Below are 26,116 nucleotides of genomic sequence, written 5' to 3'. Positions count from 1 at the left end.
TGCCTTTGGCATTTGCAGCATACCACAGTATCTAGAATTTAAATGAAAAATTAGTCTAGAGCTCAAGCACTGAAAGGGTACTTAAGATTTTTTTGACAGCTTGCTGATGTATTTATTTTCTGGTCTTCTTCATCTTGGGGTAAATGACACCTTCATGGACTTAGTTGTTAAAGTCAGGAACCTGGGAGTCATCCTAACAACTCTGTCCCTCATGCCCAATCCACAAGAAGGACTACCGATTCTACCTGTAACACATAGGGAACCCATCTTCCCTGCCAGCACCCTAATGTGGGCCACTGTCACCATAGCCCAGGACTTCTGCAATAGCCTTCTGCAATAGCCTTCTGCCTTCTCTCTCAGCTGCTACTCACTCCCATCCACTCTACATTTCAGCCAAAGTGATCTTTTTGGAAACATAAGTCAATTATGTTACTCCCCTGCTTAAAACTTTTAAATGGCTTCCCATTGCACTTAGGATAAAATGTTTAAACACCCATCACTGTTTGCAAGGTGATATGTGACATGGCTGTGGACTAATTAACCTCATGTTGTGCTCACCTCCATTTACCACCATCTTCCAGTTCCTGGAGGAAGTCATCCTTTTATTTGAACCTAACTTTCTCTGTAAGCATCAAAATTTAATTACCATCTATGGTTCTTCCACAAATAAGAAAAGATTTTATGTCTGCTATTCTTTCCTACTCCCAGCTATTTTTCAAAGTTTCTCATTAATTTTCTACATTATATCTTTTTTCTTTCAATAATTCTTATTAGCAGTTGCACTTCACCTAATGTCTATTTTATCGATAATTGTGGAGTAGAGCTTTAAACCTGTTTCTTTGTTCAGCACTGCTTCTTGTATCCCAAGTCATCTTTTATTTCTTGGATTCAAATTTAATTTGCTACAGTACACCTTTGAGTCTCTTCCCACTTACCCCCAGAGTACACAGTGGTGAACTTCATAGAGCAATTGTATATCCCCAAATAACTTTATTTTGCCTTCATACTTAAGTGACAGTTTTAGGGATATATGAGAGTCTATGCTTAAAATTATTTTTCCTTTTAAACTTTGTAGAAATTGCTTCATTTGTGTTTTAGCATCCCGAAATTACAGATGAGAAGTCTGGTGCAAATACTATTTTCCTTCTGTTACAGTTAGCATGCTTCCTAACTGTAGCATGTTCCTAGATTTCAATTTTATTTTGTAATTTAAAAATTTCACCAAGTTACATTTAGGTAGTTTTTTTCAATATTGTTATACACCATGTAAACTTGGCAGACCCTTTCAACCTAATGCTCAGATCTCTTTAACTCAGATCTATTTGGTCCTATTATTTCTTTGGTAATTTCTTTTCCTCTGTCCTCTCCTTTAAAAAAAAAGGTTAGACATATTGGATCATCTAGATTTATCCTCCTTTCCTCTCTCATTTCCCGTTTCGTGGTTTGGGAGAATTCATCAGTTTGATCTTCTAAATCACTACTTTTGTCTTTGGTTATGCCCCTTTTGCTATTCAGACCTCTGTTGAAGGATTAAGAAATTTTTTTGGCCTGGTGCAGTGGCTCACGCCTATAATCCCAGCCCTTTGGGAGGCTGAGGTGGTTGGATCACTTGAGGTCAGGAGTTTGAGACCAGCCTGGCCAACATGGTGAAACCCCGTCTCTACTAAAAAAAACAAAAACAAAAAACATAGCTTTGTTTTTTTATTCCCCACTAATAACTTTTTAGTATTGTTCCTCTCCCTTAGTATCTCCATAGGTCTTTGAAATGGTATCTTAATAGATCTTTCAGAGAATACTACAATTATTTTCTGCCTCCTTTGCTGTTTTTATTTGTTATTACTTAAGGGCACATTAAATTATCCGGAGAATATTTAAATACAAATGCCTGGATCCCTCTTCCCTCTAGAAATACTGATTCAATTGGATTGCAGTGGGGCCCAGGCAATTGGTATTTCTAAAAAGCTCAGCAGATGATTCTGATGTGCATCCAGGATTGAGAACTCTGTGTGTGATCAGAGTGGTAACTGTAGTGGGTTCTCTCAGCACAAGTGGGAATTATTCTTCCAGAAGTAAATTCAGAGTACAGGAGCACTGGTCCTGCTAAGTACCAGGGATATACCTCCAGGGATTCTAGTCAGCTGCCTTCTGGGTGGGTGTGTGCATTGTCATTTGTGGTGCTATTTCTTCATTCTGTAGTCCCAGCACCTATGTGGGTGGTTCCCCCACAGCTGATCCTCCACTTTATTACAGAGAGCTGTTCTGACAGCTTAGCCTTTCTGAGAACACTGGAGGATGCAGCTGTTCCATAGGCCTCTAATTATTCTCCTGACAGTCCTGGGGTCACTTCTACTTCTACATCCAGCTTCCCTTATCTCTGAATTTGAGTTTGTTCCCCCCAGGGTTCTATGGTTATATTCACAGTTTTAGAGTTTCCTTCTTTTGCTTGGTTCAAATTGAAATTTCCTTTACGTCTTAGTATTGCTGTCATTCAGTCAGTCCTGATGGCATTTCCCCTCCCTTTGGCCCGGAAGTCCTCATGCAATTCTGATGGTATCTTTCCTGTTTATCCTGTGCTGCGGTGAACTTATTACTCTTGTATTTTTATAATATATATTCTTTTAATAAGTAGTCTTTTATATTGGTCATTTTAAGAGAGGGGAGAAGTACATTCTAAGTTAATCATTATTTATGATGAACAGGAAGTCCTCAAATACTTTTTGGTTACTTCTGAAAAGTATCAGACATTCAAGGAATTTAGCTGTCTATTTACAGAAGAGGAACTTGAGGTGGTTTAACCAGAAGAAAAACTTCTTCATTCTGTTAGTTAAAAAAAAAATGCATTTAAAGTTGTAAGATACTGTTTTTCATGTATCAAATTAGTGAAGTGTGTTTTTGTGTGTATGTGTGGAGTGGGGGTTGTGGTGGGGAGTATATAAGGGGTGAGGATCATATATGAGAAAGAATTTAATGCTAACAAGGATGTAGAAGTATAGACATTCTTATATACTTCTTGTGGAATGCAAAGTGGTACAATACTCAGTGCAGTTTGGCAATATGGGCCTTTAAAACTTTCATACTCGTTGACCCAGGATTCAAATTCTGGCAGTCCATCCCAAGGAAGTAATCACGGGTGAAGACAATAGTTTATTTACAAAGATGTTATAAAATAAATAAAAACAGGCTGGGTGCAGTGGCTCACGCCTGTAATCCCAGCACTTTGGGAGGCCGAGGCGGGCAAATCACGAGGTCAGGAGATCGAGGCCATCCTGGCTAGCACGGTGAAACCCTGTCTCTACTAAAAATAAAATAAATTAGCCGGGCATGGTGGCAGGCGCCTGTAGTCCCAGCTACTCGGGAGGCTGAGGCAGGAGAATGGCATGAACCTGGGAGGCAGAGCTTGCAGTGAGCCCAGATCATGCCACTGCACTCCAGCCTGGGCGACAGAGGGAGACTCCATCTCAAAAAAAAAAAACAAAAACACAAAACTGTGCAGAGAAAAGTAAAAATTAGCAGCAGTGATTGTTTCTGTGATTTGAATTATGTGAATTTTTTCCTCTATAGTCTTAAACTCTTCTGTATTTTCCATATATCTGCAATAAGTATATTCAGGAAAATATTGGTATTATTTTCTAAATCGCCAAGCTGTTCCACAAAGAAATATGCATGGCCACTAATCACGTGAAAAGATTTAACCTCAGTAGTAATAAAAGATGCAAAGAATGCTCAATAACATGAGAGATGTTTATCAGACCTATATTTAAGTGAGAAAAAATACCAGTATGTGCAGTATGATCCCAGTATGGTTAAAATTATGCATGTGCACGTGTGTGTGCATCAGAATGTTGACAGTGCTTATCTTTTGGTAGTGGATAGTTTTGGCTTATATGAGCTTTCCTCCAACAATAATCTTTTTTTTTTTTTTTTTTCCTTCGAGACAGGGTCTCTCTCTGTCACCCAGGCTGGAGTTACAGTGGCACAGTCTCTGCTCACTGCAACCTCTGCCTCCCTAGTTCAAGCAGTTCTCCTGCCTCAGCTTCCCGAGTAGCTGGGACTACAAGTGTTACCCCCAACACCCAGCTAATTTTTGTATTTTTAGTAGAGATGTAGTTTCACCATGTTGGCCAGGCTAGTCTCGAATTCCTGGCCTCAAGTGATCTGCCCACCTCAGCCTCCCAAAGTACAATCCCAGGCATGAGCCACCACACCCAGCCTCCCCTAGCTATAATCTTCTCTACTCCTTTGTATTTTCCAGTTTGCTTATATTGAAAGTGTATTGCTCTTGTAATCAGGGGAGTTTTTTTCCCCACTTAAATTAATCTTTCCATCCCCTACACTATACTTTCTGCTTTTAAAACATGCTTAAAATATTTAACATGGAGGGGGCCGGGCGCGGTGGCTCACGCCTGTAATCCCAGCACTTTGGGAGGCCGAAGCGGGTGGATCACGAGGTCAGGAGACCGAGACCATCCTGGCTAACATGGTGAAACCCCATCTCTACTAAAAATACAAAAAATTAGCCAGGCATGGTAGCGGGCACCTGTAGTCCCAGCTACTCGGGAGGCTGAGGCAGGAGAATGGCATGAACCCGGGAGGCGGAGCTTGCAGTGAGCTGAGATGACGCCACTGCACTCCAACCTGGGCGACAGAGCGAGACTCTGTCTCAAAAAAAAAAGAAAAAAAAAATTAACATTGAGGGTAGGGCAAGAGAAATTTGAGAGAATTCTCTGTGTAATTCAGTCTTAAGAATTAATTGAACTCAATATAAATTTACATACTACTTTAAAGAGATTTATGTTTGTTTAAAGAGGTATATTTGAGTATATCAAATACTTTAAAAATATACCTTTTTCTCAAAATATTAGCCACGTAGATGCAACATGATGGAAAACTGACTTTGTGCCATTAAAAAATGTTACAAAAATGTTTGTGTCATTTAAAAAAAAGTATATAGTTGAATAAGTTTATTTCTTTTGTAAGAGATAGGGTCTTGCTATGTTGTCCAGGCTGACCTTGAACTCCTGGGCTCTAGCAGTCCTCCTGCTTCAGCCTCCCAAGCAACTGGGACTACAAGTATATACCCCACCTTGCCTGGTAAACTTTTTGTCAAATGTTTATACTCATGTAAACACCACTCCCAATCAGTATACAGAACATTTTTGCCACTCTAGAAAAGTTCCCTCCTCATGCTGTCTTGTCTGTCTTCACCATTCAAAGGTAATTTCTGTTGTGATTTTTACCACCAGAAATTTTGTCTTTTCTAGAATTCCACATTTTATTTTATATCTAACTTATCTTGTTCACCATGCTTTTGAGATTTATCCATGACGTGTATCAGAAACATACTCCTTTTTCTTGCTGAGTAGTATTCCATTGTATGAATATCACAATTTTTAAAATCTATTCTTATGCTGACAGATATGTAGGATGTGTCCAGGTTTTGGCTATTTAAAAATTGAGGATAGTTTGTAGCTATGTCATAAACCCCAGTGTGCTTTCTTCCTCCTTTTTCCTGTCTAGCAGGGCTTGTGAAGCAAGCATTTGCCCTGCAGTTAAGGGCTTGTTTCCAGGCGCTTATAACTAAGACCACCACAAAGAGAACAGAAAACAAAACTAAAGTGAGCCCGCCAAGTCCCAGGCGGACGCCTCAAGAGTTCAGCTCTTGGGCACAGAACGGCAGGCCTGCAAATTAACTGAAAACTCCCTTTACAGAAAGAAAAAAAGAGCTAAGCATTGAGAGAGCTCAGGGCACCCAATTAGAGACCAAGAGAGCCACTACCACATCGGATCAAATCACAGCAGTTGTTTTGAGACAGAGAGGTTACTCAAAACGCTGAGCCTTGACTATACTGAGAGTGAGGCAGGGCACTTCCTTTCCCCAGCAGCCTTGCAGCAAATGTCCCTGAAGTGCCTTATCTGGGCTCCCTTTTACAGAGGCTTCAGGCTAAGGAGTACGAGGATATACTCTTAAAGTACTTCCCTGACTGCTTTTCCAACATGAGCTACATTTAAAAAAAAGAAAAAAAAAAAGAAAAACAGACTCTTAAGGGTGGGGTTGGGGGACATACTTGATAACTGGAAAACAAAAAAAATCCCACAGACTCAAGTGGCTATCATACATTCAGGTATTGAGCATACTCCCTAAGAACAGGAATTCTCAGCTCTGGGTTTGAGAGGCCCAGGATGCCTCTTTCTGCGACAGGCAGGGCACAGCACCTCCTCTCCTATCTCATTCCTTGTAGAGTTCATTTTCCTCTATGCCACCACCAACCAAAGAGAATGTGGCCTTTATCCTGTTTCTTCGGACACTGCCTCTGTATCCAACCCATCCTCTGAATCTTTGTTTGTTTAGTGTTTTTATAAATTTATTTTTGTTTTTTGTATGTCTTCTGTCCTCTGAACCTTCATACAGAGTTCAAGTTAACTGAGTGCAACTAGAGCTGAAGAAATGGAGAGGGAGAAGTACAGTCATTCAGTTAGCGTATTGAAGACACTTTTAGAAGATGGGAAATTGTGTGGGCCCTAAAGATAGGACCCTCATCAGGCAGTGGTAAGACCAAAGAATAGGAAGTCCTCTCCACCTGCCATGTTAGAAGGGCTTTCCAGTTCTGGAAGAATTTGTGGCAAAACTCATGCCATGAGAGTGAGTCTCCTACGGATATTATGCTGACCAGCCTTGCTCACTGTGCTGATTGCTTGGCATGGGACTCAGCCAGCTGAAGTCCACCCTATGTCCATCCTATCCCAGTTCTCCTCATCACTGGACTGTTGTCTATCTGCTGCGTCACTGCATCAGGTTTTTACCTGGTTACCTTCTGGCCCCCATTCCTTGCCTGGGCCTACTTTTTTTTTTCCCTTGCCCTCTTCAACTTAAACTTCCTGGTGAAAGCAAAAAATAAACATTGAGTCAGAAATTCAAATTTTACGTTAGCTAACATGCTCTGCCAAAGCACTGACCCTGAGCACCTGCCAGATGATATTTTTTATTGCTTTTAGTTTCATTATAGATCACAAAATATATGGAACTGGATTTCTTTTTCCTGCGATTTGGTGGTTGTTTATTTCAACAGATGGTATTTTCTGACTGAAGATATTTATAAACAGTTTGATTATTTCTTTTCTTTTTTTTGAGATGGAGTTTCACTCTTGTCGCCCAGGCTGGAGTGCAATGGCATGATCTCAGCTCACTGCAACCTCCGCCTCCTGGGTTCAAGTGATTCTCCTGCCTCAGCCTCCCAAGTAGCTGGAATTAACAGGTGCTTGCCTCCACGCCCGGCTAATTTTTGTATTTTTAGTAGAGAAAGGGTTTCACCATGCTAGCCAGGCTGGTCTCAAACTTCTGACCCCAGTTGATCCACCCACCTCGGCCTCCCAAAGTGCTGGGATTACAGGCATAAGCCACCGTGCCTGGCCCAGTTTGATTCTTAAGATCCTTTCTGATGTTGCTGGATCACCTTGGACTATGAGTTTCATGTAGCTTATACATGGAGAGGAGGTGCAAACTGAAACTTTGAAAAGTTGACACCAAACATCACTACTGAGGCAATCACTGCCCCTCACTCAGACTCATAATCTACTGGTTTCAAATGACTTTTATCTTAGGGGAATATATACTTTCCTTGGAATAGCGAGTCATAGAAAACTCCACAGTGATTTTTCCTGGGTTATTGTGTTATCTTGAGTTCTAATTTTGATGTGTGAGCAAAAAACAGATTGTATCCAGCTCAAGTTACCTTTATAATATCAAGTGATTGTTCTCTCACAGACTTCAGCCAAAAATTTTTAAAGACTTGTAAAACCCTTCCTCTCCAACCGACACCCTGTCCAACTATAGTTGATACTTTAAGCTCTTACTCTCAAGCTTCTGTGAGCAAAATCTTTGGCAAAGTAGCTAATGTGACATAATCAATTTGGGGGGATTTGAACTACATGAAAAAGAGTTCCTGATACCATTCTGCGAAGTCTGTTAAACAACTCTTATCAGTGAACAAATAAGCTTCACGCGTCTCTGTTCCTCTACTGGGAACTGAAGATAATGAAACTTAATTATAAATCAGGAAAATGAAAATCCTTAAGTTCTGACCTTTTCCATAGCCCAAAGCAAACAAAACAGACGTTACATAATTTACACTCATTCTCTGAAGTATGAATTTTGGATTACCAATGGCAAATGTAAACTTCATATTTGTGACGTACTCCAGGATATTAGTAAATTACCATAGCGATACAGACAACTAAAGAAGTTAGTGTATCATCTTATCAAGGACATTTTAAAATAACCTTAAAATTACATCATAGAATGGAAACACATCCATGGATTAGAATACTTAGTATTATAAAGATGGCAATACTACTCAAAGTGACGTAAAGATTCAGTGCAATCTTGACCAAAATTCCAGTACCTATTTTTGCAGAAATAGGAAAGCTGATCCTAAAATTCATATAGAATTGCAAGGGACCCTGAATGGTCAAAACAATCTTGAAAAAGAAAAAGTTGGAGAATTCATGCTTCCCAATTTCAAAAGATACTACAAAGCTACAATAATCAAAATAGGTATAGGCATAAGAATAGACATATAGATCAGTGGAATAAAACTGAGAGTCCAGAAATAAACCTGTACATCTGTGATCTTTGAGAACAGTGCCAAGATGATTCACTGGGGAAATGACAATCCCTTTAACAAATGGTGCAGGTACAACTGGATATCTACATGCAAAAGAATGAAGTTGGACCCCACACATACTAAAATTAACTCAAAATGGACCAAAGAACTAATTATAAGAGGTAAGACTATAAACTCTTAGAGGAAAACATAAGGGTAAATCTTCATGACCTTGGATTTGGTAATGGATTATTAGACACCAAAAGCACAAGCAACGAAAGAAAAAATAGACAGATTGGACTGCATCAAATGTTAAAATTTTGCAGCAAAGGACACTATCAAGTAAGTGGAAAGGCAACCTGCAGAATGGGAGGAGATATCTGCAAATCTGTTAAAAAAACAAACAAAAAAACCCAAAAAACTCTTAACAACTGAACAACAGAAAAGATAACCCAATTAAAATATGGGCAAGGGACTTGAATAGACATTTTCTCAAGATATGCAAATGGCCAAAAAACATACGAAAATATTTCTTGGATCACTGGTCATTAAGGAAGTGCAAATCAAAGCCACAATGATATACCATTTCACACCCACTAAGATGTCTATACTTTAAAAACAAAACAAAAACAGAAAATTATAAGCATTGATGAGAATGTGGAGAAATTAGAACCTTGTACTTTGCTGGTGGGAATGTAAAATGGTGAAGCCACTGTGGGAAACAGTTTAGTAGTTCCTCAAAAAGTTCCATATAGAATTACCATATGACCCAGCAATTCCACTCCTGGTTATATGTCCAGTAATTGAAAACAGGTATCAGACAAATACTTGTACACTCATGTTCATGGCAACACTATTCACAATAGCCAAAAGATGGAAACAACCCAAATGTCTATCAATGAATGAATGGATGAGCAAGATGTGCATCTATATACAGTGGAATATTTTTCAGCCATAAATAGGAATGAAGTACTGATGCATGCTGCAATGTAGATGAACTTTGAAACATTATGCAGTGTGAAAGAAAGCCAACCCAAAAGGTCACATATTGTTTGATTGCATTTATATGAAATATCCATGAGAGGTAATTTTATGGAAACATAAAGCATATTCGTGGTTGTCAGGAGTTGGAGGAGGAGGAGGAGGAGGAATAGAAGTGACTGCTTAATGAGTACAAGGTTCATTTTGGGGTGAGGAAAATATTTCGGAACTAGGTAGATGTAATGGTTGCACAATACTGTGAATGTGCTAAATGCCACTGAATTGTACATTTAAAAATGGTTAATATTACATTATGTGAATTTTCAATTTTTAAAAATTACATCATATAATTTCTGTGATCTCACAGATAATTATGGCTTTGCTGTCATAGTTACCTTGTGACTGTTGGAACCCATGTACTTTGTACATTGGGAAGCTCTTTCCAGCTCTGGACAGGAAAACATGAAAACAGATGATCCCAAGTAGGTTTCTCCCTAAACTAACAATTAAATAATATAGTTTCACTTTTTCATTTTTATTTGTTGAAACTAGTAAAGCTTCTACCTTGAGTGGGTCCGGGTTGTTTTAAAATTTATCAGACCACATTGGTCTGATATTGTTTCCTTCATTTAATTTGAAAAAGCTTGTTTAAAATAACTGTTTGGAGATGGAATAATTTTTTGGTTTTATGAAAATTTAAAGGAATTGTAAAAGAATCTAAGACATGGTTATGGAATTGCAGTCAAGTTTTTCTGGTGATTTTGTATGCTACACTGCTAGAGATTTTTGTAATACCTTCTAAAATCATTTCAAATTTTTTTTTTATTGTCAGTGACCTTGGTGTCAGGAATAAGAAAATTGTATTCAGATCAGTCAAGCAGAGCCTGTGCAAAAACGAAAAACATTAATTTTTAATTTTTATCTCATCTGTTTTGTTTTTTGAAGGAGGAGCTTTAGGCTATATTCTGGCAAATGATCTGAGAAGAGCTTCTTACTCAGAAAGCTAGAAGTGTTTTGCCAATTATTATGAAGCTTTTTTTTTTTTTTTTTATGAATGAGGCTGTTGCTTCTGGCCCACAGTCAGTGCTCTTTTTGGAGACTTGTTTCTCCAGCAAATGTTGTCTTCCACACTCCTACCTGCTTCCTCTTATGATCCAAAATATGCCATCCAGACTACAAATCTGTACATGTGAAGCAAACAAAGCTAACTGGTTTATAGTGGATTGAACCCATAGCTTTAGGCATCATCTGAATCAACCAATCAACTGAACTCTAATGCCTTGGTTGAGTAAGGGTGTTGCAATTTTAAAGTTAGAAGGGATCTGGCAAGCATAGGAAAATATCTATCATGCTGGCTATTTTTCTAAAAAAAACTTTTGTAGGCCGGACATGGTGGCTCACGCCTGTAATCCCAGCACTTTGGGAGGCTGAGGTGGGTGGATCACGAGGTCAAGAGATTGAGATCATCTGGCCAACATGGTGAAACCTCATCTCTACTAAAACAAAAATTAGCTGGGTGTGGTGGCGCGTGCCTGTAGTCCCAGCTACTCAGGAGGCTGAGGCAGGAGAAATGCTTGAACCTGGGAGGCGGAGGTTGCAGTGAGCCGAGACAGCGCTGCTGCACTCCAGCCTGGGGACAGAGTGAGACTCTCTCTCAAAAACAAAAAACAAAAATACTTTTGTAGAGACTGTGGTCTCACCCTGGTGCTCAGGTTGGTCTTGAACTGCTGGCCTCAAGCAATCCTCTTTCTCAGCCTCCCAAAGGATAATTTTCAAAAAAAAGCAAAGATGAGGTTTAAGTTAGGGAGAATTAGAAGTTGTTTCTCAGTAAATTATTAATAAGGAGAAATTTTCAAGAGCTAATTCAGTAGACATTGAGCTACTTCAGGCATACCAGGACAGAAGTAGAAAAAGTGAAATAGATGGATGACACTGTAGCTTACTGCACAGTTATATTTGCCCAGGTACCCCGACTATGAACAGCAGCATAGTGCATAATACTTTTTTTTTTTTTTTTTTCCTGAGATGGAGTCTCGCTCTGTCAACCAGGCTGGAGTACAGTGGCATGATCTCGGCTCACTGTAAGCTCCACCTCCCGGGTTCATGCCATTCTCCTGCCTCAGCCTCCCGAGTAGCTGGGACTACAGGTGCCTGCCACCACACCCAGCTAAATTTTTTGTATTTTTAGTAGAGACAGGGTTTCACCATGTTAGCCAGGATGGTCTCGATCTCCTGACCTCGTGATCCGCCCACCTCGGCCTCCCAAAGTGCTGGGATTACAGGTGTGAGCCACCACACCCGGCATTTTTTTTTTGGGTGGAGTTTCGCTCTGTTGCCCAGGCTGGAGTGCAGTGGTGCGAACTCGGCTCACTGCAACCGCTGCCTCCTGGCTTCAAGTAATTCTTCTGCCTCAGCTCCCCGAGTAGCTGGGATTACAGGCGCACACCACCATGCCCAGCTATTTTTAGTAGAGACGGGGTTTCACCATGTTGGTCTCGAATTCCTGACCTCATGATCCGCCCGCCCGCCTCAGCCTCCCAAAGTGCTGGGATTACAGGCGTGAGCCACCTTACCCGGCCTTAACGTAATGCTTTTCTTTGGGTAATTTACCTAACAAGTTTCCTTATCTGGGTGATTAGAATATAGAATCAACCTCATAGCATCATTGTAAAGATTGGATTAATGTATTTAAAGCTCTTAGAACAATCCCTGATGCAGTGTAAAGCTAGATATGTGTATGTTAAAGACATAAGATGCTGGTGTTAAGAAGTTAAGCCACTTGGGTGAGGGATTTTTTATTTTTTTGAGGGACAAACCTGTGTACATTCATGGTTGCTCATAGTCATGATGCTCTAGTCATGATACACTAGAGCCTAGTGTACCAATGCCTAGACATCTGTTGGAAGTTCTGAGACCTTCTGGTATACTCACTTTGGGACCATTTGACTGCTAATGGGCATCTCAACCAAAGATAATTCTTCAAGAAAGAAATAAGAACTCAAAAGTAGTGGTTTTTCAGCTGTTGCCCAAGTAATTTTAAGATCCCATGAAGCATCTCTGGTTGTCTGTTGAAAACATGGTTACTGTCTCATTCATTTACCAAAAGTGCCCATGATGAAATAGGGGTAATGGTCAGAAACAGAGATGAAAACAGTTCCTTGGCCTGGAACTCACAGTCTGAGCCATTTTTGTACCTCTAGAATCCATACCAGGAAAACCCGAATGGAAGAACATCAGAAAATAGCACATCCTTGAAGTTACAAAGCAACACATCTGTTAGTATTATTTCTGCCAAGCTGTCTCAAACTTAGCTGGGAGAGAGACATGGAAACTCATTGGCGGAAAGAGCCTTAAAATTACAGATTTTGTTCTGATCTGTTATCAGAGACCATTGAGTTTGCTTTATTTCTACTAGGAATTTTATAGTTTCAAATTGCTAGTTTGTATTTCGATAACCTGTTTTTCACCCTTGTCTCACTGGTTTTTCTGTTTATGTATAGTTCCGATGCGAATGAATTAGGAAAGGAGACTGATGAGATTGGATAACTCAGCCTCCTAAAATGTTTACTCATAAAGTGATGATGTGCTGCTTCTTTTATAGGACTGAAATGCAACTGCAGAAGCAACATGCGACCTTTTAAAGATGCTTGTGGGACTGCATAAAGTGAAGAGGGAAACTGGAAAAAACAATGAAGTAAGGAAAAAGTATGTTTCCCGGGTAAATAGCATGCTTCTGAGTTTTCACAAGTTTCTTGCTACATCAATTACCACAACTTTGTAATGCAGAAGTCTTTATATTTAGTCTTTGCATTGCTATTAAACATTATTTTCTCCTCCCTTGTTTTTTATTGCTGAACTCTTTGATCAAATGATTCTTTTTTGGATTAATCTAAAAATCTGCATTGAATCTACAACTTCGATGATTTCTTTGATCATCTGATAGGAATCTGTTATAGGTTGACCATTGAGATCATAAGAGTATCCTGTGTTGTGTCTCTATGATGTGCAGGGTGAGTCAAAGTGTCAGCTTTTAGTCTGAGTGCAAAACTTACACTTGATTGACTTGAAAAACTAGAAAAGTAATTTGAATACCGATTATTCAAGCCATATTCTCAGGTTACAATATATGTGACACTACACTTATCTCTGGGATCTGTGGAATAGGAAACCTTTTAAAAAATGATCTAGTGTATTTAATGATGGATATATATTCACAGTATATATACTATTAAAAAGCAGTTACAAAACGTATTAAAATTTAAATTGGGAAAATTTTTTTAATGCTAAACTTAATACAGAAAACAAAGCACACTAGCAAACAATCATTGTAAATAGAGCCTTCATTTGATGAAATAGGTATGCCCTAGTAAGCTTTTTAAATAAAGCACGTCTTTTACATTATTTTCCATTGTTAAGAAACTTTGTCCACTAAGCTGAATAGAAATTTTTAGAAGGAGAGAAAGAAATGGAGGCAGAGTCATTGATGATATGTGATGCTGGAAGTTCTGTACAACGTCTTTAGACAACTCCATGGCAACATCTCTCTCTCCTCCTTCACAAGCCTGGGGACCACCAGCCCATGGGAATTTTCCCACAAATGTAACTTCTGGAACTTTCTGTCTTGTGGTGGGCACCTTCCCTATGCTTCAGTAATGGATTGCTGCAGGTGTAATCTTGGGTATTCTACCTTGATCATTATTTAACTTTGAGTCTTAAAATTGAGTAAAACTGTTTAGTGGCTTTATATATCAATCCTCTAAACCAAAAATGTCATAAGACAAGTTTCTTATGTACGTACACATCTCTAGTGCTCACTGTCATACTGACTGCTTCATCACACTGGTCTGCTGGCCATGCTTCAGTCTGCCCAGAAATATTCCTGCTTTGGAGCCATTGTTCTTGTTCCCTCTGCCTGGAATCATCTTCTCCCGGATAGCCAAATGGCTACTGCTCTCCTCCTTCAGGTTTCTGCTCCAAAGTTAACCTTTCAAAGATGCCTTCTATGGTACCCTCAATTGAAAATGATACCTTACCATACCCTGGAATCACTCTATCCTTCTCTATTTTTTCTATAGCATTTATCACCATCCAGCCACTGTAGATAAATTTGATTGGCTGTCTCCCTGCCTTCCCTTCACACCCAGTACCTTCCCTGCCTGAACTCCTCATTGAGGGCAAGAACTTTATCCCCAGGATCTAAACCAGTGCTGCACAATAGATGCTCAGTAAGTATTTGTTGGGTGAATGAATGAAGAATGCTTACGTTAGGAGGATTAAGTAGATTTGGAGATCATGTGATTGGATTGAAAATGATTAACAGGGAAAATGTTGTGGAGGAAGTATCTTAAACTGTACGTTAAAAGCCTGCTAAACAGCAGGGCTTAAAAATCATTGTCAAAAATAGCTCTTTGATCTAGAAGGTAATTTATAGCCACTTTAGGAATATAAATGGCAGATTCTATATTTACACTAAAAAAAAGACATAAAATATTAAACTAATGTCTAGGAAAGCTTTGGGTGGTAATAAATTGGGAGGTTTAGGCCAGGTGTCGGTGGCTCACGCCTGTAATCCCAGCACTCTGGGAGGCCGAGGCAGGTGGATCTCTTGAGGTCAGGAGTTCAAGACCAGCCTGGCCAATATGGTGAAACCCCATCTGTACTAAAAATACAAAAAAAATTATCAGGCATGGTGGCAGGCGTCTGTAATCCCAGCTACTTGGGAGGCTGAGGTGCGAGAATTACTTGAACCCGGGAGGTGGAGGTTACAGTGAGCTGAGACGGCACTCCAGCCTGGGCAACAGAGTGAGATTCCATCTTAAAAAAAAAAAAAAAAAAAGACTGGGCACGGTGGCTCACGCCTGTAATCCTAGCACTTTGGGAGACCGAGGTGGGCAGATCACAAGGTCAGGAGATTGAGACCATCCTGGCTAACACGGTGAAACCCCGTCTCTACTAAAAATACAAAAAATTAGCCGGGCGCGGTGGCACGCGCCTGTAGTCCCAGCTACTTGGGGGAGGCTGAGGCAGGAGAATGGCGTGAACCTGGGGGGCGGAGCTTGCAGTGAGCCGAGATCGCACCAGTGCACTCCAGCCTGGGCGACAGAGCGAGGCTCCATCTCAAAAAAAAAAAACAAAACAAACAAAACAAAACAAAAAAACATTGGGAGATTAACAAAAAGAGTTACAGTGGTTCAGGTGAGAGGTGACCTGAAAGAAGAATATCATGGTCAGGATAGAGGGAACAGGTGGCCCCTAGCAGTGCCTGTTGAGTTAGATAACTGGTAGGATGGGGACATTGCATATGACTGGAGGTTGCAGTGGGGGAAGGTTAATGGGAAGGTCAAAGTCAAACTGGAATCACAGAGAGTTTTCTTATATGTCAGTCTCTGTACCTACTACCTGGTGACACTGAGCCATCTTGACTAACTGCAGCTTACCTCATTTCTGCCACTCTGCTTCTACCTATGAAGTATGATGTTTATTCTACACATTATGCTTTTTCTCTTTCACCTTTAAAGTCTTTTAAAATTAATCTTTCACTTTTAGAGGCACATACCATCTGACTCAGCAATTAATATAGCACTTCTAGAAATTTATCTTACATATGACCTCATACAGGTATGCAGGTAATCCTAGAGTACCTCAGCCTCTATGAAATCCTCACACATGCCTCCTACCTCAGTAACACTTGGAAAGAGAATAATTATCTATCGCTAGCATTGTTCTGTTGTGGCCATGGGTCTTGTCCCCCTCCACTGGTTCTGGTATTAACTGCCCACCTTTTTGCCTAAACTGCGGTGGACTAGAGGCATTTGTACGGGAGCTATGTCTTCTCTCAGGTTTCTTCTTTTGAACATTTGTTCCTTATGGCAGTCTTTCTCTACCCATTTGTGAATATTATGAACGGTTAATAGTAATACTTTTTTACTTTGTATTTTTAAAGATATTTAGGTAATTAAGTATATAGTAGTGGGCATCTCTACTTGGCTACACATTAAAATCACCTCAGAAGCTTTATAAAATTCTAATCCCTGGTCTCACCCTCAGAAACTCTGAGACAATTTGTCTTGGGGGAGGTGTGGACATCAACATTTAAAAAGCTGCACAATGAATTTCATGTGCACTCAAGCTTGAGGACCAGGAATACTATAAGTTTTTCTATATTGATGATGACTGTGGTCACTTTAAATTTATCATAACGGCCGGGCGCGGTGGCTCACGCCTGTCATCCCAGCACTTTGGGAGGCCGAGGTAGGAGGATTACCTGAGGTCAGGAGTTTGAGACCAACCTGACCAACATGGAGAAACCTTATCTCTACTAAAAATACAAAATTAGCCGGGCGTGGTGGTGGGCGCCTGTAATCCCAGCTGTTCAGGAGGCTGAGGCAGGAGAATTGCTTGAACCTGGGAGGCGGGGGTTGTGGTGAGCCAAGATCGTGTCATTTCACTCCAGCCTGGCCAACAAAAGCGAAACTCCGTTTAAAAAAAAAAAAAAAAATTATCGTAATGATTTAAGTGATTCCTTTGGGTTTTATAAGTTTATAATGGTGTTATATTTAAAAAAAAGTATATATAACATCTGTCTTTATTGTATTTGTCTCTCTCCTTCATTTTTATGTTGCTTTTTGTTGGAAGGAACTTCTGATACTGTGTTAACAGTGATGATAAAATGCTTATTTTGTGCTTATTTTTAATGACTGCATAGCTTCTTTTTCCCTTGAAGTATAATTGACATTTGGTTCAATAAATTAGGTACTCAATCAGGGTAAGAAAATGTACCTTTATTATTAGTTTTAGAATTTTAAAATTAAGAATAGGTGTTAGATTTTAACAAATGAATGTTTTTATTTCTGTTGACATGATACAAATAAAAATTTTAAAAATCTATGTCTAGGTTCTACTTACTATTCTTTTAAATTTTTGAGCATAAGTTCGGAGTGAACTTTATGTGCTTTGTGTATAGTTTTCTCTCTTTCCATTTTTTTTAGCCAGTTTTAGGGTCAGATTAGTAGAATAATTAGATAACCTATATCTTGACCCATTTTTGGCATGATTTCTATAACATGAATCATTTGTTCCTGGAGACTGTGAAAGAATTCACTACTTTTTAGGGGTGTAATTATTTGATTATTTTTTTTTTTTTTTTTGAGACAGAGTTTCACTCTTGTTGCCCAGGCTGGAGTGCAGTGGCGTGATCTTGGCTCACTGCAGCCACTGCCTCCTGGGTTCAAGTGATTCTCCCATCTCAGCCTCCCAAGTAGCTGAGATTACAGGCATGTGCCACCATGCCCAGCTATTTTTTTTTTTTTTTTTTTTTTTTGTATTTTTGGTAGAGACAGGGTTTCTCCATGTTGGTCAGGCTAGTCTTGAACTGCTGACCTCGTGATCCACCCACCTCGGCCTCCCACAGTGCTGGGATTTCTGCCCCAAAATGCCTCATAATTATTTTTTTGTATTTTAGTGGAGGTGGGGTTTCACCATGTTGCCGAGGCTGGTCCACGAACTCCTGAGCTCAGGCAATCTGCCCGTCTCTGCCTCCCAAAGTGCTAGGATTACAGGTGTGAGCCACCGCGCCCAGCCTAGTTATTTGATTTTTAAAAGATGTTGGTCTGGTTAGGTATTTTATTTTTGCCAGTGTTAGAATTTTACATTTTTGATTAAAAACTCATCTATTTAGTTTTATCCAAATTTATTAACACACATATTCTCTTACAATTTTATTGCTTCTTTTTGTGTCCTGTTTTTCCAATTCTATGTTTCCTTTTTTTGCACTTGCCAGTAGTATCAATTTTAGTCTATTCACAGCAACTTTTAGTTGAAATATAAAACTTTAAAAAATACAAAAGGATGTAGTGAAAAGTCAGTTTCCCATTCATTCTTATTCCTTGGCCAAATAGCTCCCCTCTCTTAGGCAGCAGCTCCTGTCAGTTTCTTATGAATCCTTGAAAAGTTTTTTGGTTTTCAATTTCAAAATATTTAACATTTCTTTTTTTAAAAAAAAAAATCCTCAGCCAGGAGTGGTGGCTCATGCCTGTAATCCTAGAACTTTGGGAGGCTGAGACAGGCAGATTGCCTGAGCTCAGGAGTTCGTGACCAGCCTCAGCAACATGGTGAAACCCCGTCTCTAGTAAAATACAAAACAAAAATTAGCCGGGCATGGTGGCATACACCTGTAGTCCCAGCTACTCTGGAGGCTGAGGCAGGAGAATTGCTTGAACCCGGGAGGCAGAGGTTGCAGTGAGCCGAGATCGCGCCACTGCACTCCAGCCTGGGCAACAGAGCGAGACTCCATCTCAAAAAAAAAAAATTCCTCTAATTCTTTTGTTTGTTTCGCAAGATTATTAGTTGTGTATTTAGTTTTTATTTTTATTTTTCGGTAGCACAGAAAGCACTACTGCTCTCTGTTCTTTTTTCATGGTCTATAATTTCTTATGTAATGATTTTGTTACATTTTCCAACTTCATTATCGTTATTTCATAGCCTATCTCTTGCAAACAGAATGTTGTCGGATTTTGTCTGTTTAACTTATCTTTGAAGGTTCTATATCTTATATGGGAATTTATACTCTTTAATTTATTATTGCTATTGTATTATGTTTTCTGTATATTGTATGTTTCTTTGTTTTTATATTTGTTGTTTCTTCTCCATTATGTCTTCTATATTACAGAACATTCTTTGCTTTCTTTAGCTTTTAAACAAATTTTAAAGGTGAACAATCTTTCAAATTCTCTTAGTGCTAAACATATTTTTCTGTATTTATCTACTATAATCAAAGCAAAAGCAAGAACTTGCCTTTTCTTCCATGTAAGGAAATTTAATTTGCCCCTTTTTTTGGCATCTTCTCTTCCTATTCCTTATCTACCCTATCTCTCCAATTATTTTTTTTTTCACCGCTTAACGTTTGTTCTGTGAAGTGTCTTAATTCTTCTGAGCCTCAGCCTGGTACTGATAAGTATTTTGCTATTTTTGATTCAGTTAGTTAACAACCACTGAGGTCTCACTCTGAGCCAACAGATCCTGAGCTGGGTGCAGGAGATACAAAAGTAAAGGTAATTCTGTCCCTGCCTTCAAGGTTGATGAGGTGGCATGATGGGCAAATCAGCCAACAATGGCAAAAGATGTGATGTGTCAGGTGTATTGGATACAGAGAGAGAGAGAAAGAGAGAGGGAGTGATGTTTGGTGAGTCAGTGCAGGCACCCTGGGAGCTAAATGTTACTGTATGTACCAGCAGGGCTTTGTGAGAAAGAGGATAAAGTGAGAGGGCAAAAGTCTGAAGGTGCGCAGGTACATCACCCTGTTCTTGGGATAGTGGCTGGAGATGAGGCTGGACAAGGGATGTTGGGGCCAGATTGTGAAGCACCTTGAATGTTGGGCAACAAGTTTCAGTTCGTATCCTGTGGTCTGTACCAGAGGGTTTAAAGCAAGGGAGTGTCGTGTTCTAGTTCATGTTTTAGGTAGATAATTCTTACTGTCATGTGAAGCACAGCCTGCAGGGAGGAAAGTCAGTTAAGCAGCTGTGGCAGTTGTCCAGATAAGAGGTGAGAGCAACTTGAGCAAGGAGATAGCAGTGATGATGGAGAAGAGGAGATATGAGGCATTTTGGGGCAGAATCTGAAATTACCAATGCCTGCCATGGTGGAGATTGGGAATTAGGGCATGCCTCAGAGGAGTTTTTGTTTGTTAGTTTTAGGGAAGGTGGTGATAGATGGTGGAACTACTGACCAACTTAGGGAGTGGCATAAAGGGTGTGGATTGGGTGCAGAGACTAATTTGGAGAGAAGCAGGGGAAAGTTTCGTTTAGGACTTGTTGAATGTCCAGGAAAACATATCTAGGAGCAGTTGGATATATGGATCAGAAACTCAGATGAGATGATGGGGCTGGAGATAAAGGTGTGAGACTCACTTGTACCAAGGAGGATATGAAAGCCATAAGAAGAGAGATAAAATCCCTGAAGTACAGCATGTACAGAAATTAAACGGCCTTAGGATTGGCTGTTGGCAAAGATCAGTCTTTATGTTTGGGAAATTGAACATATTGAGCACTGTAATACATGTCCAGCATGGGGTGGCTAGAGCTTTTTCAGATGGCTGGCTTAGTCTTCACGACAGGCCCAAATGCCGCATCCATGCTAGAGAAAGAAGTAGAGGAGATACAGAAAAGTGGTGTGGAAGAGGTGTTTTCCTTCAGGGGCAGTGGCCAGCAATGCCATCATGCTCAGTTCCCACACAACCTAAGTCAGCTCCCTCTGGAGTCAGGAGGCAAGGAAATGCAGCTTGACTGCCACTCTAGGAAACAGTTTGGTAGATGAATGATGAGGCCACTTGGTCTGCACTTGGTGGCATCATTTTTGTTTGTTTACAGATGACAGCTTGAGGTATTCTGATTTGCTGAGCTTCTTTGAGGTTTTATATCTTAGATTGTCTAGTTTCTAGACTTCTGTTATTTAAAAAAATAAAAAATAACTGCTAGATTCCCCTTCATGTAATGTATTTGTTAACTTGTTTACTTGGAGTTTTTTTTCTCTCTTCCTTCTCACATTGTTTTCAGATGTTTCCAGGTCATGTCCCAGGGATCCTCTTTGCTAATGATGTGTGAGGCCCTGGGAGTGCCTTCTTGTTTCTTCTTTCAGGTCTTTCCATGCTGAAAGTAGTTTTCTTCTGTCATTTGAATCTTTTGTTCAATTCAGTTTCCTCCAGAACTCTAATTCATAGCTTGTATCTTTCCTGTAGATGACAATTTGCCTGTGCATTCTTAGGCAACAGGATTGTGTAGTGCTAAGAGCATGGGCCCAGAACCAGACTGCCTGGGTTTAACTCCTGGCTCTTCCAGCTACTAGCTGAGTAACCTTGGGCAAGTTATTAGCTTCTTTTGTGCCTCAATTTTCTCATCTGTAAACTGGAGGCAAAATTAGAATCTACTACCAAGGGTTGTGGTGAAGGTTAAATGAACTACCACTTTTAGTGCTTAGAAAGGTGTCCAGTGTGTGTTCCATTGTTAGTTGCTTGTGTTGCCATTGTTGTTACTGTTCTAGGGAAAAATGGTGCGAGAGATAACCTCTTCCTCATTGTCATTTGGACCACACAAATAGTGATAAATTTCAGGCTGTTGGAGCCTTACTTGATGAACTAGAAGTAGGCAAATCATGGGAATTGGGTTGTATTCCCTCAAGTTTTTAAGGAGTTCAACAAAGAACAATTTTAACCTTGGTCCAGAAGTGACATCTGGAGTTCAAGTGTCCACTATGTGACCTCATCTACCCCATGGCAGTGTTCAATTGATGTCTTTTAAAAACGGGATGTAAAAGTTTTATTTCTACCTTACAAAAAGCTCTTCCAAAAATTTTTATTTTTGCTCTTATAGTTGTCTAATCATCTCATCTATAGATAATATATTTAACTTCCTATGCAATATATATGCCTACCTTATTTCAGCTGTCTTGCTGTGTTGGCCAGAACTTCAAAACTATTTAAGATGGTAAAAGTGGCCTGTCTTTTATTGCCTTTTTTTTTCACATTTGGCTTAGAGAGATGTTTTATATCATCTTTCTTTACCTGTATGCCTTTTGTTCTTAGTATTTTTATTAGAAGTGAATATTAGCAAATTACATTATTGTATCCATTGAGAGTTTCATTAGGTTTTTCTCATTTAACTCTTTGATTTTGTGTCATATGTATCTTGAACTATCATTCCATTCTGGGCAAAATTCTTATCAGTTTGGTTATTCTTTTATCATTAAATTATTTCTGCCAGTCATTAAACATTTTAAAATCTATATTCATTCAGAGTCGTTGGCTATGAAAAGGGTTTTAAAAATCTTATTGGGGTTTTTAAAGTTGTACTCTTTGTAAAAAGTTCAAATAATATAATAGTTACAGACTAAATAAATAATAAAATTCACCCAATAATCCTATTCTCCCAGAGTCGTTGATGTTGGGTTTATTGTGAAACTTTCCAGATTTTTTTCTATGCATTTACATATATATGGGTTTCATGCCATCTCTAATTCTTTTCTTTTTCTCTTCTTTCTCCCTCCCTCTCCATCCCTCTCTCCCTTCATCTTACCGAAAATGGAGTCATGCAAAGTCCTGAAATGTTTTCATTTAATAGTATATCATGGGAGTCTTTCTATGTCCATTCACATGTATCTACTTCATTCTTTGTAGGGTATTCCATAGTGTGGAGTCATCATAATTTAGCCAGTTCCCTGTTGGTGGATGTTTAAATTATTCCCAATTTTTTGCTAGCACTACATGAAATGTTTTTGGTACATGTTTGTATGTGCAAGTATTTTATAGGCTAGATTACCAGAAACAGAATTGTGGATCAAAGGTGATAAATAGAATAGGGGTTCTTAACCTAGTCTGTGAGTCCCTATAGTTGTGTGCAAAATGTCATGTGTACTATATATTGTGCATTTTCTGAGAATGAGAGTCTGTAGATCAGATTTACAAAGAAGTCATTGGCCTCCCAAAAAGAAAGAATTACCTGCACACAAAATTAGGCAACTTGCCCAAAGTCCATGGTGGAACTGTGATTTAAGCTTATGGTATTGGACTCCGGTGGTATTAAAAGAGGAAAAAAGATTCATATGGAATATACATCAAATTATCTATAGTGCTAATCTCTGAAGGTGGGGTTATGAGAGCTCCACGATTATATATTTTTAAACAATGAAAATGTTTTTTTTTTTAATAAGCAGAAGAAAAGTAAAATTCACTGAACAAACAAAAGTAATCAGAGTGCTTGTGTGGCAGAAATAGTTAGGGGAAATCATATCAACTAATCTCTTGGAAATTTTAAGGAGAGTGAGCAGGTTTGTGAATGAGGGAGCCAGTAGTCCTTCAAGAAAGCTTTGAAAGAATTTGCATCATCTCAAACTACCTCAACATGTTAATTAACTATAAAGAAAGAGGTCATAAATTGGTAGTGGAAAAACCCAGCAGAAACCACCTTAACCAAGAGGTCAAGGCCAACACCACCAGCAATAAGACATATCAACATCGTGAGCCCCATGATATGATGTATTAAGAACACAACATCATTTCTGTGGTATTTTTGCCAAGAATGCATAACCTCAGAGTAATCATGAGAAAACATCAGGCAAACCCGAATCAAGGGACAGTCAACAAAATAACTGTTTAATACTCTTAAAAGTTGTCAAGAACATGAATGACAAGGAAAGAACAAGGAACTGTCACAGGCTACAGGAGACTAAGGATAAATAACAGCTAAATACAGCAGGGATTCTGAATAGGATTCTGGAACAGAAAAGGGACATCGGTAGAAAAAACCAGTACAACTTGAATAAGGTCTTTGGTTTAGTTAATAGTATTAATGTTAAAGTTCTGGTTCTGGTAAATATACAATGGTTATGTAAGATGCTAACACTGGGGAAGCTGGGGCCAGGATATATGGAAACTGTACGATTTTTGCAACTTTTCTGTAACTAAAATTAGCTCAAAATGATTTTTTAAAAGAAATCTTGGCTAGGTGCAGTGGCTCACTCCTGTAATCCCAGCACTTTGGGAGGCCGAGGTGGGTGGATCACCTGAGGTCAGGAGTTTGAGACCAGCCTGGCCAACTTGGTGAAACCCCATCTCTACTAAAAATACAAAAATTATCTGGGCATGGTGGCAGGTGCCTGTAAACCCAGCTACTCAGGTGGCTGAGACAGGAGAATCACTTGAACCTGGGAGGTGGAGGTTGCAGTGAGCTGTGCCACTGTACCCCAGCTTGGCTGACAAGAGCAAAACTCCGTCACAAAAAAAAAAAAAAAAAGGGGGGTTGGGCGTGGTGGCTCACACCTGTAATCCCAGCATTATTGGGAGGCCAAGGTGGGCAGATCACAAGGTCAGGAGTTCGAGACCAGCCTGGCTAGCATGGAGAAAACCCGTCTGTACTAAAAATACGAAAACTTAGCCAGGCATGGTGGCGCGTGCCTATAGTCCCAGCTACTAAGGAGGCTGAGGCAGGAGAATTGCTTGAAGCTGGCAGGCGGAGGTTGCAGTGAGCTGAGATCACGCCACTGCACTGCAGCCTGGGCAACAGAGCGACACTCTGTCTCAAAAACAAAAAAAAAAAAAAAAAAGAAAAAAAATCTTGGCAAGATTTCTTATTTTCTATCTCACTTTTAAGAGCCATTGTGGAGTTAGAGAATCAATTTGGACCTGAGTAGAAACTGGATTAAGAATATGAAAGAAAGCTTAGGGTTAAATCCCCTTCTATAAGTGGGTAAAATATGAATGATGACTGTCCACAGTGCTGCCTATAGTCTCATTTTCCAATATGTTTAATTTCCTAGACCTTTTTAAAAGGTACAGTAGTGGAAAGCTACGACGGGAGATTTTCATGAACATTTTATGAGGCTATGATAGCAGAAAATTAGTCAATGCAAGATACTGCACTTACTGGAAAAAAGAAATTCCAAACCAGCTTTATACAGAATCACAGGTCCCAAGATACCACTTAGTAGTCTTAAGTTCTCTGAAGATGTTGCCTCAGTGTTTGCTGCTGAGGCCAAGATGGCCTGAAAATTGGTGCACATCAATGTGAAGGTGACCACACAATCTTCTGGAGGCATTTGTAGATGAACAAATGCCTCCTTCCTTTGTCATTAGGAAGCAGCCAACCTGAAGCACCATACACAGAAAAATCTTAAAAGCTAGAGGTTTATGCATGTTCTCACTTATAAGTGGGAGCTAAACAATGGGTATAGATGGACATATAGAGTGGAATAATAGGCACTGGAGGCTCCAAAAGGTGGGAGGGGGCTGAGGGATGAAATACTACCTATTGGGTACAATGTATACTATTTAGATGATGTGGATGCTAAAAGCCCAGACTTCACCACTGCCTAAATCTATTTTAAAAATTGCAAAAGCTAAGGGTTTATAACACGTTTAGATGAAGAATGGTGCAAAGGGACAGCAGACGGGAAGTCTGCATGGAGTCTAGGAGGAGTTGGAGTGCGGGACTCTCTGAGTACACCTGGCTCTGTCTGTGAAGGGAAGTGCCATATTGGCCTGGGGCAGACATTCTGATTGCTGCAAGGCTGGGCATGCTAGATACACAGGTTGAAAACCCCCGAAGGGGCTCTAAATTTGTTCCTTATGCAGCAACCTGATTAGGGATTCTGTTTCCTAGATGCTTTGATATTAAGAAGGGACAGCTCTGGGTAAATTACAGGAATAGTGAGGCTCCTAGAAAGCTATACCTCTTCTAAAAATGAGGGGAAAAAATCTAATTTGTCTCCATCAAGTTTCATTGGTATTAAGTCAGTTCTACCCTCACCTAATTAAGAACTGAATAGTCTCTTAATGAATAAAAAGAAAATTCTCAATTTACAAAGCTGGAGACTAGTCTTATTCTGTCAGTGGGTATTTCTCAGCAGCAGTTATATGCCAGGCACTGTATTAACACCCTAAAAACATAGCAGTGAGCAAGACAGTCATGGTCCCTGTCCTCATGGAGCTCACAGACCAGGAGATTGTTCCTCCGAGCCTAAATCAGCCAGCACACCTACCTCACTCAAAG

At 39.6% G+C, this 26,116-nt stretch overlaps 1 protein-coding gene across 50 annotated transcripts in view; it reads left to right on the top strand.

Annotated features, from left to right (window-relative positions):
• The window catches only part of ZHX3 (zinc fingers and homeoboxes 3), a 133,628-nt gene that overhangs the window by 35,597 nt on the left and 71,915 nt on the right, over positions 1 to 26,116 (top strand). For 14 of the 50 annotated variants that reach the window (XR_010138709.1, XR_010138710.1, XM_024238631.3 and 11 more), the window contains exon 2: positions 13,183 to 13,286. The gene's annotated coding sequence lies outside the window, so the exon portion shown is untranslated. Of the gene's footprint in view, positions 1 to 10,010; positions 10,064 to 13,182; positions 13,300 to 14,656; positions 14,807 to 26,116 lie in introns of those variants that run through there. The other 36 variants (XM_024238632.3, XM_054542269.2, XM_054542306.2 and 33 more) reach the window with 11 other exon arrangements.

This window comes from Pongo abelii, chromosome 21, assembly GCF_028885655.2.
Source record: "Pongo abelii isolate AG06213 chromosome 21, NHGRI_mPonAbe1-v2.0_pri, whole genome shotgun sequence".
NCBI classification, from domain to species: domain Eukaryota; kingdom Metazoa; phylum Chordata; class Mammalia; order Primates; family Hominidae; genus Pongo; species Pongo abelii.
This window is presented reverse-complemented; position numbering and strand designations above follow the sequence as displayed.